The sequence below is a fragment of the Phyllostomus discolor genome, chromosome 2 (genome assembly GCF_004126475.2).
Source record: "Phyllostomus discolor isolate MPI-MPIP mPhyDis1 chromosome 2, mPhyDis1.pri.v3, whole genome shotgun sequence".
Taxonomy (NCBI): Eukaryota; Metazoa; Chordata; class Mammalia; order Chiroptera; family Phyllostomidae; genus Phyllostomus; species Phyllostomus discolor.
Genome location: NC_040904.2, coordinates 112,014,004 through 112,023,121, shown reverse-complemented (window position 1 = coordinate 112,023,121; position 9,118 = coordinate 112,014,004).

Genomic DNA, 9,118 nt, shown 5'->3' with positions numbered 1-9,118 from the left:
CCTCTCTCCCCCCCCCACCCCTTCCTCCCTCCTTTCCTCTCTCTAAAAATCAAAAACCATATCCTTGAATGAGAATTTTAAAACAAAGCATCTGAATCAGAGGCTGAGCTTCCAGTCAAGATGGCGACAGGCAGACATGGCTTGCCACTTCACACAAGCACATCAAAATTACAACTACAATATAGAACAACCATCACTCAGGAATGTCAGAAATTGAGATGAATGGAAGTCTGACAACTACAGAATTGAGGAAAACATGTCCATCCACACTGGTAGGAGGGATGCAGATGTGGAACAGGCTGGCCTTACACCCACATGAATAAAAATTCAGGAGGGCCCTGGCTGGTGCAGCTCAGCAGGTTGAGTGCTGGCCTGTGAACCAAAGGGTCTCCAGTTCAATTCCTAGTCAGGGCATAAGCCAGGGCCCCTGTAGGGGGCACGTGAGAGGCAATCATACATTGATGTTTTTCTCCCTCTCTTTCTTCCTCCCCCCTGTATAAAATTTGGGAGGAATATCTCAGGAGTGAGGAATCCTAGACTGACACCATGCCCCCCAGACCAGGTTTCCAGTGCCAGGAAGGTAAGTCCCCACAACTGGCTGCAAAAGCCAGCAGGGATTGAGTCAGTGGAGGAGGCTGCTGGAGCCCTAAGCAGTTCCTCTTAGGGAACCCACACAGATTCACCCACTCAGACTCACTCCCTCTGAGCTCCAGCACAAGGGTGGCAGCTTGAAGAACACCAGTGGTATACAGGGATAGAGACTGAAGTATCTGGCATCGGGTCAAGCAGAGACCATTGTCCCTTTGCTGAGCCCTCTCCCCCACAAAGCTGGTAGGCTCATACCATATCTGAAACCCCATCAACCTGGCTAACACTGGGTGACCCACCTTGGAGATCCACAGAGGCTCTACAACCAAATTACAAGCCCACCCAAGCTGCTTTTCCATATAAATGGCTGGTCTTGGTTTCTAACTCCTATCAAACAAGCAACAGCTGGCTTCAGAGCCCTAGTGGCAGCCAACTTAGACTCACAGCTTGGCATTACCTGGGAATCTCCAAGCCCAGCACAGGTAACAGCCATCTAAGATTGCTTTACAGCTCAGGCAGGGTGCCTCAGGCAAAACAGGAGGGAGCTGACCCTGGCCTGCACCACCTAGGAAACCCCAGGGCCAGCACACCCAGTGGACAGCTATAGAACATGTCAAACCACAACCACCCTGCCCTTGCACAGCTGATCCTCCACAGATGGCAGAGGCTGAGGGTCATAGCCAGTCTTTGCAGCTGACTGGCATGGATAAATTCCTCCCACTGATCTGCCAACAGCAACCAAGGCTCAACTACAAGAAGAGGGTGTACTCAGCCCACCCAGAGGGTGCACCTTGAGTACCCAGCTTGGGTGGTAGTGGAGGCTGTGCCACTGTACCCTACACGACACCTACTACATTAGGCACACTACCAAGACACAAAGTAAAAGCACCTCTACCTAATACAGAAACAAACACGGGGAGACTGCCAAAATGAGGACACAAAGAAACATGGCCCAAATAAAAACAGATCAGACCCCCAGAAAAAGAGCTACATGAAATGTAAATAAGTAATCTTTTTGATGCAGAGTTCAAAACACTGTTTATAAGGATACTCAAGGAACTTAGTGAGGTCCTCAGCAGCTTAAAATAGATCCAGTCAGAAGGAAGTATACACTAATTGAAATAAAGAATTTACAGGGAAGCAACAATAGAGTGGATGAAGCTGAGAATCAAATCAATGATTTGGAACATAAGGAAGCAAAAAAAAAACCCACACACAACAACCAGAAGAAAAAGGAATAAAAAAAAGTTTAGTTTAAACTTAAACTAAAAGAACTTTAGTATAAACAGCCTCTGGGATAGCTTTAAGAGGTCCAATGTTCACCTCATATGGGTGCCAGAAGGAGGAGAGAAAGAGCAAGAAATTGGAAATCTATCTGAAAAAAACAGTGACAGAAAACTTCCCTAATTTGGTGAAGGAAATAAACATGCAAGTCCAGGAAGTGCAGAGTCCCAATTATGATGGATGCAAAGAGGTCCACTCCAAGACACATCATTATTAAAAGGCCAAAGGTTAAAGATAGACCTTTAAAAGCAAGAGAAAAGAAATTAGTTGCCAGAAAGTTGCCAGATGGCAGTGGGGGCGGGGGGGGTAGAGAATGGGTGAAGAGGTGTGGGGATTAAGAAGTACAAGTAGGTAGTTACAGAATAGCCATGGGGATGTGAAGTACAGTATAGGAAATAAAGTAGCCAAAGAATTTATAGGCATGACCCATGGACATGAACAATGGTGGGGGGATTGCCTGAGGGAGTAGGGGATGCTGGTGGAAAGGGGCAAAGGGGGAAAAATCAGTACAACTATAACAGCATAATCAAAATATAATTTTAAAAACTCTGGTTAAATTAAGAAAAAAGATGATATTTGTATCAATCAGAGAAGCACCAACCACTGTGAATGGTGAAGAATAGATCTTACACAATTGGGGGCATCTAAGCAGTGCTGGTGTTTGCATCTGGTACAGAGCTGAAGCCACTATGGGTTGGCCTATCCAACGATAACAAATGAGTGCTGAATGTGATTAAGAACAGGACAAGCTGGAACCTAAAAGGATAACTGGAATTTGTGAGGAAGAACTGGAAACCCCATGTGTTTCTCACTGAGTTCAGTGGTTGTCATGGTGTTGCACCTGTTCTTGGCCCAAGAATCATAAAAATTGAAAGAAACTAAAAGAACTTCAGGCCCTGGCACTTCTCCACACCAAAAGGGTGGCTTGCCAATCAGTGGCCATAATGCCTAATGCCCTTCTCCTTCCAAATTACATGCACATTCCTCTTGCGCTCAGCACTAATGAAGAACCATACTGGGAAATAAATTCTGCTAAATATAAGTTCCAGTTTAGCTAATTTGACATAGAACAAAGCCTCCACTGTCCTTGACATGTCAACTTGGTATCTGTGCATGCTTTTCCTTTAACTTGGAAATAAAGATGATAGCAAAGTGTGGTTCCAGCCAACATGATCAGCTAACCATAAACTCAAAACAAGCAAATTCACTCCTAACTGAATTACACATTCTCTTGTTGATATCCTTACTATTAACATAGACTGTGTTAAATGGTAGGGGAATCAGAAGGGAGAGGAAAAGTTTGTGTAATATACACAAATATATTCAAATCAAAAGAAATTGCTATTCCAACCTTGTTTGTTCAACTTAATCTCACATGGTCATGGCTGTTTATATTACTGCCTCCCTCCATTACCCATTCTTTATTCCCCTGGCCTCAGCAAGCACCTTTTGCTGTTCATGATTTCTTATCTATTGAGGTGACCCAAACCTTCATTCCTGAGAGGTCTGGACCTCTAGCAGTCCTGCCGATATTGGGTAGTTATAGTTTGCTATTGGCTTTAATCAATGGGTAGGGGAGTACTATGAAATGCCCCAGGGTATCTCCTGCATTCTGAGCATACTCCCTAGCTGTTTGTATAGTACCAATACAATTTCCCCTGATAGCTAGGATCAGTCACCCAAGCTACTTCATTCATTCCTTTCTTTGATTTGCAAGCATGAAAAGCTAAATATGGTCAGCTGCAGTCTCAACCCCTAATTCAATGGATCAGTTAACATGTGCCCTTATTACCAATGCAAACAGTAATTAATATTTTTAAACATAATCAGGTCAGAGAACTAAATCTAAATAATCTAGAACAATACCAGTTAATCCATCCATAAGATTCCATTTCCTTTCTGCTTGACAAACCACACCCAAAACAGTGTCTGACCACTATAGCAGTCATTGATTTCTCCTCATGAACCCACAATTTTGGTAGTGTTTGTCAGGAATTGCTCATCTCTGCCCCATGCAGTCAGCTAGGACAGCTTGTCTGGGAACTTGGGATCTACAATTTAAAATTTATTTATTTTTAATTTTTTCCATCACCATTTATCCACCCTATACCTTCTTCTACCTCTACCCACACCCCTTGGGAATCCACTTTCAAGATATCTCACTCACATGGCTGGCAAGTTGTTGCTAGTTGTCATATGGGGAAACTACTCAGGATTGTGGGCCAAGGGTCTCCATTCTGTTCTACCATATCTCAACCTGGGCTGCTTGGGCTGCCTCACAGCTGGTTGTCTGGGTTCCCAGAGTATGTGTCTGATATGAATTGGGAAGAAATTGCATGGTCTTTTCTAACTGAGACTAGGAAGCTGCACAGAATCACTTACACTATACTCTGTCTAGGAAGCAGGTTTCCACTCACCCAGATTCAAGGCTAGGAAATTACTTTTTGATGAGGTTTCTAGGAGAGCATGTGGGATGGGATATATTGTTGAAACCATCTTTGGAAAATATAATCTGCTACAATATGCTACTTTAAAAATCAGGAATCAGCACTGCCCAGGTAGCTCTGATGGTTGGAACATTGTCCTTATATGCCAAGGTTGTAGGTTCGATCCCCAGTCAGGGCACATACAAGAATCAACCAATGAACAGCACAACAAATCAATGTCTCTCTATCTCTCTCCCTCTTACTCCCCCCAAATCAATCAATAAATTGAAAACCAGGAATCAAAAAATTGCAAGTAAAAGGATCGAAAATATGTATAACAACACAATAAGAAGTACTTCCAGAGACAAAGCAGGACATTTCAAATTGATAATTTAAAGTCACCAATAAGATTTAATAGTTCTAAATTTGTATTATATAATATACAAGGTCTGTCCATAAAGTATCCAGCCATGTACTATGAAAAATAGAGACATTTATTGAAGAAGATACGAGAAGACAATGATGTCTCTGTCCCCTTCAAAGTAGGCACCCTGGCACCTCACAGTTCTCCCAGTCTCCATCAGCTGCCCAGTCGTAGTTTCCTGAATCTCACCTATGGTCTGAAATCTCTTCCCTCTCAAAGGTGATTTTAGTTTGGGGAAAAGCCAGAAGTCACAGGGCGCCAAATCTGGGCTGTAGGGGGACTGAGTCACCTGTATGATTTGGTGTTTTGCCAAAAAACTCTGCATGAGATGTGATAACATGAGTGGTTGCATTGTCATGATGAAGCTGCCAATCACCAGTTGCCCATACCTGCAGGCTTTTGAGTCATCCAAATACTTTCTGCAGAGTAATGTTCAAGGTTAATGCAAAGTTTGATACAGATTCATTGCCCTATTTGCTCAGTCATTTTGAATGTGACGGCCACACAGTACACACATTCACCCAATGGCATCTACAACCCCCACGGACTAGTGCAGTGAAGTCATCATTGTTCCCACATGCGCATTCCAGTTCACTCTCCTTGGCTGCCAGGTTACATCAATGTTGCACAAACCGTTCTTGTTATATTAACAATGGCTGGACTTTTTCTGGACAGACCTTGTATACTCAAAATATGTAATATAAATTGTCCAAACTGAAAGGAGAATATAGAGAAATCCCCATTCAAAATGGGAAATTTTGAACACATATCTCAATAAGTGATGGACCAGGCAGGCAAAATCAGTAAGGATACACAAAATGTAAATTTGATGAACCAATTTGCCCTGTTAGGTACTTCACCTGCAGTAGCAAAATATATATATTCTTTCCAAGTGCATACAGAACATTTATAAAACTGACCGTATGCTGAGCTATAAAGTAACTCTCATCTCACTGAATTTCAAAGAATTGAAATTATATATTGTCTCTAATCACAAATTTAAACTAAAAGTCAGTCACAACAATATCTATAAAAGGGTAAACCAAATGTATACCTTCAGTCTGATCTCTTGATGTGTATGTCATTATTACTTGAATTTTCACAGATATTTCAACCATACCATGTCTAAACCACATTCTCACTATTTCTCCAAACTTCTTCCTCTGCCAGCCATCCTATCTTAGTAAAGGGCATCTCCAAACAGCCAGTTTCTTAGGGCAGAAAACGGAAAGTCATCCTGGGCACTCCTTCTCCCTAACTCCTTTCACCCTACCCTCAAAATACACCAACTCTCTTCTCTTCCCCTTCACTATCATGGCTTTTGTTCATATAACCATCACCTCTATCCTAGAAGATTGTGTTGGCTTCCTACTTTAACTTCTACAATTCTTTCTCCAAAGAAACACCAATTAACATTTAAAATATATAAATTGTCAAAGGGTACAAAATTCCAGTTATAATTTGAATAATTTTGTGGATCTAATATTCAATGTAGTAACTGTAGTTAATAATACTTTGTTACATGCTTGAAAATTGCTAGGGGTGTAGCTCTTAATTGTTTTCACAACACACAAAAAATGTAATTATGTGAGGTGATAGATGTGTTAGCTAACCTAATTGTGGTACTCATTTTACTATATACATGAATCAAATCACATTGTACACCTTAAACTAACACAGTCTTATACGTCAATTATACCTTAAAACAGCTGGGGGGAAATAAATAAAAAGTAAATATTGTAACTGGAGGATCAAATTACACCCCCCCCCCTCACTCCCATTAAAATCTTCATTCATCTCACATGGAATTCAATATGTATCTAAACTCCTCGAACCTGTGGAGGCCTGAATGATATGATACATTCTCTAGCTCATTTCCTGGTAGTATAGCCCCTTGGCTTTATTTGAGTTTCTTGGCACACCAAACTTTTGTATTCAGGGTCTTCATACACACCATTTCCTCTGCCTAGAATGCAGCCTCCCACCCTCACCTCAACACACATGTACTTTGTCTAACTAACTTGCACAAATCCTAGATCTCAGTTTAAATCTCCTTTGAGAGGCCTTCCCTTACCATCCTATTTAAATTAGGTCTCCATTATATAATCTTTCATTAACACCCTACATTTTCTTCCTTTAAGCATACATTATAATTTGTAATTACAAGTTATTTGTTTAATATTTGTCTATCCTCCTTGGCTATAAGCTCCATGAGGGCAAGAACTGTTTCTGTGTAGCTCAGCAATTGGTAAACAAAAAGCTCTTGATAAATATTTGTTGACTGAATGAATAAATAGCATAATGTCTAATTAAAATTAAAGCAAGCCTACTAAAAGTATGGTATAGGATTAGAAGAAAATAATCTCTGCTCCTACTATTATCTTTTGGTCTTCATGTCAGTATTGTTTGTGAGCTGAGTGCCAAATATTTTGCCTTTTCTCAGCCTGATAATAATTACTATCAGCTGAATTATAGACTCTCCAATATTAAAAACCTGCCTAGAGCTAGAGTAGCCTTATGGGTGAAAAATAAAGAAGTTGTGACCTGCTAAGTTTATATAGTATGTGAATGATACACCAGCTCTTGTAATAATGGCTATACCAGTGATTTTTTTTCACTAGGAAGTAGCAAAGAGCTGCAGGAAAGGGGAGAAAGCATGAAATTGTAAATGCTAACTACACTAATAAAAATATTTTAGGACACAATTTTTACTGCTATAATATTTCAAACTATTTTGAAGTCTGTTTAGTAAATACTGACTTTCCGAAGAAAGGATTTTTAGATGTTATTATATAATAATTGAGCATTTCAATATTTTTAAACTACCTATAGGAATATATAACAACTTTATTAATTTAAAATATTTTAGAACATCTTTACACTAAAAAATTACTATGTAAATTGGATTATTATATTCCATCAAGTATAAGGAGCCATTGATTATAAGAAACACTGCTATTTTATGTAATACTAAGAAAACAGTCTTCTTAGCATTTCAAATTTTTATTTTATACACATCATTAGAGCTCTTTTAGACTTATTTAGACATGTTTTTCTTTAAATTATATACACTCTTAGCCTACATAAACAGGAAAATAAAAGCAAACTTAGCACCTATCTATGATAAAAACTGAGCAGAGTGGGAATAGACAAATCATACCTCAATATAATGAAGGCCATATATGACAAACCCACAGCCAAACTCATATGCAAAGGGCAAAAACTAAAAGTGTTTCCCTTAAGATCAGAAACAAGACAACGGTGCCCACTTTCACCACTCCTATTCAATGTAGTACTGGAAGTCCTAGCCACAGCAATCAAACAAGATGAAGCAATAAAAGGCATCCAGATTGGAAAGGAAGAAGTAAAACTGGCATTATTTGCAGATGATATGATACTGTGTATAAAGAACCCTACAGATTCCACACACAAAAAAACACTAGAATTGATAAATAAATTCAGTAAAGTAGCAGGATACAAAATTAATATTCAGAAATTGATGGTATTTTTTAAAGATTTTATTTACTTATTTTATAGAGAGGGGAAGGGAGGGAGAAAGAGGAGAGAAGCATCACTGTGCACCTCTCCCATGCCACCTACTGGTGGGCAACCCAGGCATGTGTCCCAACTGAGAATCAAACCCATCACCCCTTGGCTCACAGATCCATTTGAAATCCACTGAGCTATGCCAGCTGGGGCCTCAGGGCAGAAATTTTTATATACCAATAATGAACTATCAGAAAAAGAAAGAAAAAAACTAAGAAAACCATCCCATTTACAACTGTATTTTTTAAAAAGGGGGTCTTGACTGGTGTGGCTCAGTGGGTTGGGCATTATCCCACAAATGAAAGATCTACTGTTCAATTCCCAGTCATGGTACATGCCTGGGTTGCAGGCCAGGTTCCTGGTTGGGGGTGAGTAAGAGGCAACAAATCTATCCATGTGTCTCTTGCATATCAATGTTTCTCTTTCTCTCTTTCTCCCTTTCTCCCTCGCTTCCCCTCCCTATAAAAATAAATAAATAAAGTCTTAAAAAAAAGAAAAATAAAGTACCGAGGAATAAATTTAATCAAAGGAGTAAAAGACCTATACTCAGAAAATTGTAAGATACTGAAGAAATTGAAGATACAAATAAGTGGGAGCATATACCATGTTCATGAATAGAAATAATTAACAACATTAAAATACCCATACCACCCTGGTTGGGGTGGCTCAGTTGGTTGGAGCAGCATTTTGTAAACCTAAAGGTTGTGGATTTGATCTCCAGTTCAACCTCCTTGGTCAGAGCATGTACAGGATGCAACTAGTCAATGTTTCTCATGTTGATGTCTCTCTCTTTCTCTCTCCCCCTTTCTCTATCTCTAAAAGCAACAACTAAAAAATGTCCTTGGCTGAG